The sequence below is a fragment of the Arachis hypogaea genome, chromosome 11 (assembly GCF_003086295.3).
Source record: "Arachis hypogaea cultivar Tifrunner chromosome 11, arahy.Tifrunner.gnm2.J5K5, whole genome shotgun sequence".
In the NCBI taxonomy this organism is placed as follows: Eukaryota; Viridiplantae; Streptophyta; class Magnoliopsida; order Fabales; family Fabaceae; genus Arachis; species Arachis hypogaea.
Genome location: NC_092046.1, coordinates 90,223,499 through 90,233,568, shown reverse-complemented (window position 1 = coordinate 90,233,568; position 10,070 = coordinate 90,223,499). Strand labels below are relative to the sequence as shown.

Sequence of the window (10,070 nt, the reverse complement as noted above, 5' to 3'; positions counted from 1 at the left end):
TTGGTTTCCCCACCTAAAGTTTGGGTGGTTCCTCCAACCAGGATTATACATTTTGGAGTATGGGTCATGGTTCTGCCTAGGTGAATTTCCAATGTAGTTGGCTTGCTCCTGACTACCCTCTGCCTATTCATTCACTCCTTCTTGAGTTGCTGCTGAAGTGGTGATTGCTGCTACTTGATTCCTCTCCATCTTCTTGGTAAGGTTAGCCAAATGCTTAGTAATCATCTTGTTTTGAGCTAGGAGTGCATCCACATTGTTCAGCTCCATCACTCCTCTAGTGTTGCCTCTTTCAGAAGCGTAGAAGTAGTCATTCTCAGCTACAGTCTCAATGACATCTATGGCTTCTTCAATGTTCTTCTTCTTGTTCAGAGATCCCCCAGATGAGTGGTCTACTGCCTTCTTTGATTTATAAGAAAGACCTTCATAGAAAATGTGTAGCTGTACCCATTCATTGAACATATCTGGCGGGCACCTTCTTGTCAGATCCTTAAACCTCTCCCATGCTTCGTAGAGAGTCTCACCATCTTGTTGCCTAAAAGTTTGAACCTCAGCTCTCAACCTGTTGATTCTTTGAGGAGGATAGAATCTTGCCAAGAATTTGTTCACCACATCTTCCCAGGTTGTTAAGCTTTCCTTCGGGAAGGATTCCAGCCATTTAGATGCCTTGTCCTTGAGTGAGAAGGGGAATAGAAGTAGTCTGTAGGTGTCAGAATAAACACCATTAGACTTCACAGTGTCACGTATCCTCAGGAAGGTGGTTAAATGCTGATTGGGATCTTCTTGAGCACTTCCTCCGAATAAACAGTTGTTCTGTACAAGGGTGATGAGCTGTGGCTTTAGTTCAAAGTTGTTGGCATGTATGGTTGGCTTTTGGATGCTACTTCTACAGTTTCCTGGGTTTAGATTGATGTAGGATCCCAAAACTCTTCTCTCTTGCCCAGCATGATGCACTGGGCCTTCTCTACCATGGTTTTGAGCCTCTTCTTCATGATGGTTCTCCATATTCTCATCCATGTCTGGTTCAAAATACTCCTCTTCTTCCTCGGTACCAACTACTCTCTTTCCTCTTGCTTCCCTCCTTAATCTAAGGAAGGTCCACTCAGGTTCAGAATTAAAGGAAGTTGAAGCACTGCTTCTTCTACCTGTCATACAACCCACAAATCACAAGCAAGAAAGATAGATGCAGACAGTATTCTTTATAGAAATGCTGTTAGTGTGAGTGATGCAATATATCAAACAGTTAGTGGGTCAGTGAACTAAATAGTAAACAACTAAGAAAGGGGTAGGGGGAAAGGAAGAAAACAGCTAAACTGAAAGTGAATTACTCAAATGAAATCAAACAAAATAAAAAAAATGCTCAATCTAGTTATCCACCTGATGAGAGGAACTTTTGCGTGGTCTAGAAATTTGTAGATAAATCATTGTTGCAAGTATAGTTTATAAACCAACAAAAGTCCTTTCATACAAATGTTTTGGTTGTCACAAGTAACAAACCCCTAAATAAATTGATAACCGAAGTATTCAAACCTCGGGTCGTCTTCTTAAGAAACTGCAGGGAAGTATGTTCTTATTATTGGTTATGAAGATTGTAAATTGGGGTTTTGAGAATGAGGAGCGAATGATTTAATTAGCAATTAAAGTAAATGAAGAACAAGTAATTTAAATGGCAAGTAAAATAAATAGATGACTGTAAATAAACTTTTGGCAAGGTATGAGAAATTAGAGGTCCTATCCTAGCTATCCTTATCAATGATGATGAAAATTGAATCTTAATTCCGCTTTGTTAACCTTTACTAAGGCAAAGGAAGGTCAAGGGATTAATTGGTTTGATCTTCGGATCCTATTTATTTCCTAAGAAAAGATTCGGATTACTGAAGTTCAATTTAATTAAGAAAGATAACAATTATCAATCATGTTTGAGTTTGATAACTCCTGAGTTACTGATTTCTTAACCAAGACCAAAAGGAGAAAAGTAAATCTACTGGAATAAAAATGTCTTCAGATTGGGAATAATAGCAACATAAATAAAATAAAGCGATATTAAACTGAAATACCTCAAATAACATGAATTCAAAAGAGTAATCTATAACATGGAAGAATTCATAAATTAAATTGCAAAAGTAAATAAAAGGGAATATTGAACCTGATAAAGAGATAATCCTGAAAGCGAATAAAATCCTAATGCTAAATCCTAATCCTAAAGAGAGAGGAGAGAATCTCCCTCTCAAAACTAATTCTAAATCATGGAAAACTAACTAATTGGAGACTCTCCTTGAATGGATGCATTCCCCCACTTCATAACCTCTGGTCTATGCCTTCTGGACCTGAATTTGGGCCAAAAAGGGCTTCAGAATTCGCTATGAGCGTTTTCTGCAATTTCTAGTGTGTGGCCTCTGTCACGCGTCCGCGTGGGTCACGCGGTCGCGTCATTCAGAGTTTTCCTTGTCACGCGGTCGCATCAGTCATGCGACCGCGTCATATGTTTTTCGGTCGAGGTGCGCGGTCGCGTTAGTCATGCGGCCGCGTCAATGCCTTTTCGCGCTGGCATGCGGCCGCGTCGCCCATGCGATCGCGTGGCTGCCAGTTTATTTAAAAACTCTGTTTTGTGCTTTCCTTCCATTTTTGTATGTTTTCTTTCCATCCTTTAAGTCATTCCTGCCTTAGAAGATCTAAAACTACTCAACACACGAATCACGACATCGAATGGAAATAAAGGGTAATAAAAATAATTATTTTTAAGCATAGGAAACATGTTTTTCACATACATCACAAAATAAGGAAGGAAAAGTAAAACCATGCAATTAATATGAATAAGTGGGTGAAGGATTGAATAAATCACTCAGATTAAGCACAAAATATATCATAAAATATGGGTTTATCAACCTCCCCACACTTAAACAATAGCATGTCCTCATGCTAAGTCCAAGAGTAATGTTAGGTTAAAGTGGTGGAATGCCATGCAATGCAATCTAATCTAAATACAACTACCTAGATGCATCATGCAATTCTAATTTTTATTCACTTGTATATAAAGCTTGCATGTAGTTGAATTAATTCACATTCTCAAGGAGTCATATATATATATATATATATATATATATATATATATATATATATATATATATATATATATATATAGCCAAACCTTAGATAGTTGATAAAGTGCCTTTACAATTGAAATGGGAGAGAAAAACATTTTATAAACTTGTAAGACAATTAATAATTTCAGCAGAGATATATGTTAATGAGCTATTGAACCCTCACTGGATTTTGTGTTTACTCTCTAGTCACTCCGTGTTTATTGGGTTAATCACTCTATTCTTCTTTTTATTCTTACTTTCTATAACTTTGTTCTTCATCTAACCAATCAACAATTATAGAATATAGACATACCAAAAATCATGAGGTCTTTAGTTCAGCTTGTAATGGGGCCAAGGTAAAGGTAAGGGTATATGTATAAGGCTAAGGGAGCTAATAAGTGAATCCTTAATTAGTCTAAGATCTCACCTAACATACATACTTTGTAAAGCAAAGCTTCTTTACCTATTTTCCCATATTTTCCCACTTTTGATGTTACATGCTCATGTTTCAATATTTATTATCTTTATCCCATGTGCATTGCTTTATTTCACATTTGGGGAATTCTTTTATGTCCCCTTTATTCAACTACTGAAAAATATCACTTTATTTTAATGCACATGGTAATTCAATTATTTTGATTTCACATGAGCATGCTTCCCAAAAAAAAGAAATTTTTATTTTGAATTATTTTATTCTTTTAAACTTTTCTATCCTTTTGTTTTTATCATCCATGTTTCCAATAGGTTCTCCCACATTTAAACCATACATACTTCCTATCTTAAGCTAACCAAGGATTCAACTTGGGATTTTTATTTTATTTTTCTGCTTAAGGCTAGTAATGTGGTTTATAGAATCAAAAGGGATTTAAAGGCTCAAGGGGGCTAACAAGGGTGATGTAAAAGGTAGGCTATTTTGGGATAAGTGAGCTAAGGATCAAACAATGGCCTCAATCACTCTCTTGGTATGTATTTCTATTCTATAATCAGACATATAGATTAAAACAAAGTAAAGAACACCAGAATAAAAAAGAAGGGCGGAACACACAGGAATAAAAATCATGGTTTGAATGTAACCATACAATTAAGCTCAAAACTCACAGGCTGTGTATTCTCTAGCTCAAAAATCATATATCAATTATGTATGTCATGCAAGTAAAATTAAAAGTTCCCATTATTCTCAATGTAAAATTTATTTTGAATGGTTTTAAAGTTTATGTTTCTCCTTGATGAAATGTTGTTAACTAACTAACATATAATGCTATATATACAAGGTGTGAGTTGTTTCTATTATGTTCAAGTCTCTTGTTTACTTCCTTTTTATATTTTCAAATTAAACTAAGCTATCTTATGCTAAAAAGGGTAAACTATACTAATTAATCCACAATTTCTATAACTAATAATTTAGAATTGCTACTGAACTAAATGGCTAAAATATGAACTAAAAATGCGAAATGCAGAAAATAGAGTATAAATACATGAAAATAGCAATGTATAAGTACTGGGAGAATAAAAATAAAAATAAAGAGAAAATTACAGAAAAATACCAAAATAAAATGAAAAGAGTCTGTAGTGGTTCACCAAAAAAAAATGTACGCCAGAGATGGCGACCTCCCCACACTTAAAATGAAACATCGTCCCTGATGCTCACTCAAGCATGATGTGAAGGGGTGTCATCACTGGAAGGGTGGGTAGCTGGAGTCTCTGTGGTGGTGGTCTGAGGATCTGCCTGCTGCAGAGGAGGTGCTTAGTGGATAGGGATCTCGGGGTCTACAGCCTGAATCTAAGGTGGAGCCTCCTGATGTGATGCGGCCTGCTCTGTGTCTGCCTGCGTAGCCTCACTCTGTGGATGGGTCTCTGCCTCGTGATCATCCGCCTCCTCCTCAGATGCCATGGATGGTGTGTCAGGCTCGGAGGGGATGTCGCCAGATCGTATCATCACCTTCAGGTGCTCATAGCGTCGCTTCATCTGGTCAAGCCGTCGAAACAGGCGGTGCACTAGATGATAGACGGGCTCTGGGGCAGGTGGAGGTGCAGTGGTGCTGGCAGGGGTAGCTGTGGAAGAAGAGGGACCGGCAGATGGTATGGCTGTCTCATCAGTAGCAGTGAGGAAAGGAGGTTTGTAGCCCAAAGCCAGAAAGTTCCTGCTGTGAGGGATAATCTTCTTGCATTCTACAGCAGGTGGCTTTTCATCAGCATCCTCCCAAGGCACGTTAGCTCAACGGCCTAGCTGTGTAATCAGATAAGGAAAGGGAAGAGTTCCTCGGACGTGGACCCTGGCCATATAGTACCGGATAAAGCGTGGCAGGTACAGGTCCTTACCCTCCATCACATACCATAGGAGGGTGATCATAGCGGCTGGTATCTCAGTCTCGTGAGTACTTGGCATAATGAAGGTACTAAGTATCTGATGCCATAGCCGAGCCTCATCATTCAAGTAAATCCGCTTGATTCCCTTTGGCATGGTAGTGTTCTAACCCATAATCCAAGAAACGGTCAGGTCAAGGGCTATCCTGGCCTTGACTGCATCCCAATCAAACTTCATGAAGCACATGTCCTCCTCAGCTTTTTGATTACCATCCAACTGATCAGATTTAGGCAGAAGTTTCAGAACATCCTCTATTGCCTCTTCAGTGACCAAAATCTGCTTCCCTCTTAGGTTCACTTTATCTAGGGAAGTCTTGAAGTAATTGCAGTAGAATTTCCTTACCCAAGATGCATTGACCTCAATCAGGTTTCTTTCCAGGAAGAACCAACCTCTTTGTTTGATCTGATCAGAGGTGTATTGCTGGAGTTCTTCTGGGATCTTCAGAGTCCTCTCCAGGTATAGGTTCCTGGAGGTTGCAAATAGCAGATACTTCAGCTCACAGTATCAGTTTGCAAACTTTACTGGATCAGTAGCAGGGAGTAGTTGGTCGGCCTTCTCCTATGGGGTAAAGTTTTTCTCCCGCCAGGAGTCATCGTGCATGATATCCAGGATGTACATGGCGGATTCTCCTCTTTTACGTTTGCCAGTAGTTGCCTTTGCTTTTCCCTTTCTCTGGGTGGCAGACATCCTGAAAAATAGAAAACTAGGATATAATAAAAATAGGAAAACAAATAGGCAAATAGTAAAAAGAAACACAAAGTGGCAAAGGAGCAATAGGATAAGGAAAATGAGTTAAGTAAATGTGCATTAAGGATTGTATAGGAGTTAAATGTCTGAAAAGAAGAATTCACAATCCAAAATGTAATAGAGGGCATGTTAATTAGGAAAAATTATCAGTATGCCATGGTTAGAAGGTTAAAGAGAAAGTGAAAAACCAAGAAGAGAGAGTATGAAAGGTTAGGTTGGTTAGAATTGAAAAAGAGTTGAAGAAGTTAAAATTAGTGAGTTAGTAAAAAGTGGGTTAATGTTAGTGGCATAATGATAAGTTTCTAAGTAACAAGCATTCACAATTAAAGGCTACAGGTAACTCATAACCAAACAAGGAAATTAGGTTGATGATGATTCAGATAGATATAGAAATAGTAAAAAAAATTGGAATCTAATCATCAAAAATGCAGATTATGAACCAGAAAATCAAAGAGAATGAGAAAGCTTGCCCTGGCATTCATGAATTGGTTTGGTTAAATCTAAGGGAAGCACAGTTGAAAATGCCAAAACCAAGACATGAATGGAAATATTTTATAGAAATTTGGCAGCATTCCGGCTAAAATTGGATTGTCCCGGAAAATAAACAGCAACAGAATAGTTCATATGAATCAAAAGTAAAGCTGCAATTAAAAAGTATGAATAAAAAAAGAGCATAGTATCATGAACTTGAAGAGCAGCATATGAACATTACTAACTTCACAGCAACAGCAGAATTGCAAATTGATAAAACAAGAAACACGAACAGTGCAATTAAACAGGCCTAAATCCACTAACCACATCCTAGGCTACCTAACAACCTAGAATCCACTACAACATGCATATCTAACTAGCCTAAATATGAACATAAATAGAAAAATATGAATTAACTATGAATGGATAGAAGGGTGGCATTCGTCGGAACCTGGTAGGCGAATTAAGGAGAGTGGGGCAGAGAGGTGGCTGGGGATGGTGGCGGTGGTGTCTGGCACGGCGGGGGAGGGTGGCGTGGCGGCGGTGGCTACTGTTTGGAGGCAGGGAGGGAAAGGTAGGGGTAATGGGGGTAGGGGGTTGAGGAAGGAAGGGAAGGGGGAGCTTGGGTGGCGGATGGGGGCGCGGCGGTGACGGCGGCGAGGTGGGGTGGTGATCGCGGAGGGGGCAGTGGCGGTGGAGGGAGGAAGGATAAGGAAGAAGAAGAAAGAAGGGGAAGGAGGAAGGGGGTGGCATGGCGACGGGGTCTGGGTGGTCGGCGTGTGGCGGCGGTCGGTGATGGTGGTTGGGTGGTGGTTGGGTGGTTGGAGAAGAAGAGAGGAAGGAGAAGGGTTTGGGGGGTCGCTGATGCCAGGGCATTTTGGCCAGTTTCACTGACCTTTTCTTTACTGTTTTTAAGGTAGTTTCATGCATTTTCTTAGGAAATAAGCTAGTTTTGGGTGGATATTCACTTACATCTTGATTCAAGCATACATTGTGCATTTTACATGATTTCATCAGGATTTTTGCATGAATTATATGATAAATTGGATGATGCCTGATCCATGATTAAGAGCAAGACTTTGATGCAATTTGTTTGATTGATTTCAGGCCAAAAGAAGAAGAGAAGAGCCACGTTAGTGGCTACGTTAGTTACACTAACGTGTGCACTAACGTGGAAGGAAGGAAAGCCACAACGTTAGTGAGAAAAGTTAGTGGCATTAACTTTGAAGAAAGGAAATGGAGCCAACGTTAGTGACACTTAACATTATCACTAACGTTGGCCAATGCTCATAAGTGGCCACGTTAGAGTCCACGTTAACTTAGTTAACGTGGCCTCTAACGTTAAGGGGGGGAAGAGAAGCCAACGTTAGTGACACTCAACATTGTCACTAACGTTGGCCTATGGTGCAAAGTACCACGTTAACTCCCACGTTAACTTGGTTAACGTGGGAACTAACGTAAAGGATGAAGAGTTGTCGACAACGTTAGTGACACTCAACATTGTCACTAACGTTGAAGCAACCACACAACCCCCAAGAGTCACGTTAACCTCCACGTTAACTTAGTTAACGTGGAAGCTAACGATGAGGAATGAAGGATGAGCCAACGTTAGTGACACTCAACATTGTCACTAACGTTGGGATGGCTAAAGATGGCTACGTTAGAGGCCACGTTAACCTAGTTAACGTGGACTCTAACATGAGACCCAGGGGCACATTGGAACGTTAGTGACAATGTTGAGTGTCACTAACGTTCTCGAAGGATTAACAAGGCAACGTTAAAAGCCACGTTAACCTAGTTAACGTGGGTTTTAACGTAAGGCAAAGGGGTGCATTGGAACGTTAGTGACAATGTTAAGTGTCACTAACGTTCTCGAACTTATATTCTCACTAAATATTAACACCCCTAACATCCTGAGCTGAAGTCTCTGCCCACTTAGCACTTTCTCTCTGCAAGTAAAGCCAAGCCCAAATGAAGAAAAGAACTGCTTCAAACTCAAGATCCAAAGGCCCAAGACTTGAAGAGTAAACTAGAAGCTGAGAAGAGTAGTATATATAGGAGTAGCTTTGAATTGTAAAGAAGCTCGGGAGGCTGGGAAAAAGAGAACTACTCTCTGTATTTTACTTTCTTTGCAAATTCTAGTTTTATGATGTATTCTCCATCTTTGTTTTCATTTTCAAGAGCTATGAACAACTAAACCCCTTTCATTGGGTTAGGGAGCTCTGTTGTAATTTGATGGATCAATACTAATTTTCATTATTCTTCTTCTATCTTTCCTCTTGATTTCACTTGAAAGCTTTCGATCTTCATCCAATTGAGTAGTTCTCTTGGAAGAGAAGCTATTTGATGACAAGTCATCTTAGCCTAGTTTCACTAGTTTTTTTCTTTTGTTTTCAATTGAATTATGCACTTTCTTGAGACATAAGCAAGCCAATTGGGTATATTTTCATGTTTCCTTTGATTCAATCAACCATGTATGAATTCATGCACTTTCATGAGGTTTTATGCTATAATTGTCACATATTATGAAAAGATGAATATCTCATGATTTTGAGCATAGCTTTGATGTGTTTGGTTGATTAATGATAGGTGAAGAAAGCTTGGATAAAGGTTGAAGCAAGAAGAAATGGCTAGGAGGAAGAGAGGACAAAAAGTTTGAGCAAAAGTTTGCCTCAAACTTTAGCTCAAACTTTTGGATTAATTGAAAACGAACCAGGGAGCAAAAAGCTTGACCAAAAGTTTGCCTCAAACTTTTACGCAAACTTTTGGGAGAAAAGCTTGAGCCAACGTTTGCCTCAAACTTTTTGGTAAACGTTGGCATCACAAATCAACACCCTGGAGAGCAAAAGTTTGCGCCAACGTTTGCCTCAAACGTTTTGGCAAACGTTGGCGCCATGAGTGTGCAAGGGGAGGCCAACGTTTGAGCAAAAGTTTGACCCCAAACTTTAGCTCAAACGTTGGTAGCAGCAAAATGGGGCGGCTGATGTGAAAAGTTTGAGTAAAAGTTTGCCTCAAACTTTTACTCAAACTTTCATGATTCCAAACCCGGTTCACTTTGGTTCTTCTCCAAACTCCAAGAGCAAATAACTAAGGCCTCTATCAACCCAATTCCATCAAGAGCAAAGGCCCAATTGAAGGCTTGAAGACCATTTGAAGAAAGTGTATAAATAGCATAGGATTTAAGTTTTTAGAGAGCTTTCTTTTTGGTTTTGATTAGTACACTTAGTAGAGAGCTCACTTTACATTTCTTGGCATTGTTGTTTTAATTCAAGAGAATTTGGGAGAAGAATTGATCTCTCTTCTTCCTTGTTCTTGCCCAACACTCTTTACTTTCCTTGTCTTAGATCTTGGGTTGGAGAATTGAAGGAAATCTGTTTCAATCTTATCCTGAGATCTCTCTGTTTCAT

At 39.3% G+C, this 10,070-nt stretch overlaps 1 non-coding gene across 1 annotated transcript; it reads left to right on the top strand.

Annotated features, from left to right (window-relative positions):
- Positions 1-454: 454 nt before the first annotated feature.
- Positions 455-561, top strand: LOC112725414 (small nucleolar RNA R71). The gene has a single exon (XR_003164525.1). It is a non-coding gene; the product is annotated as a small nucleolar RNA R71 (small nucleolar RNA).
- Positions 562-10,070: the final 9,509 nt, after the last annotated feature.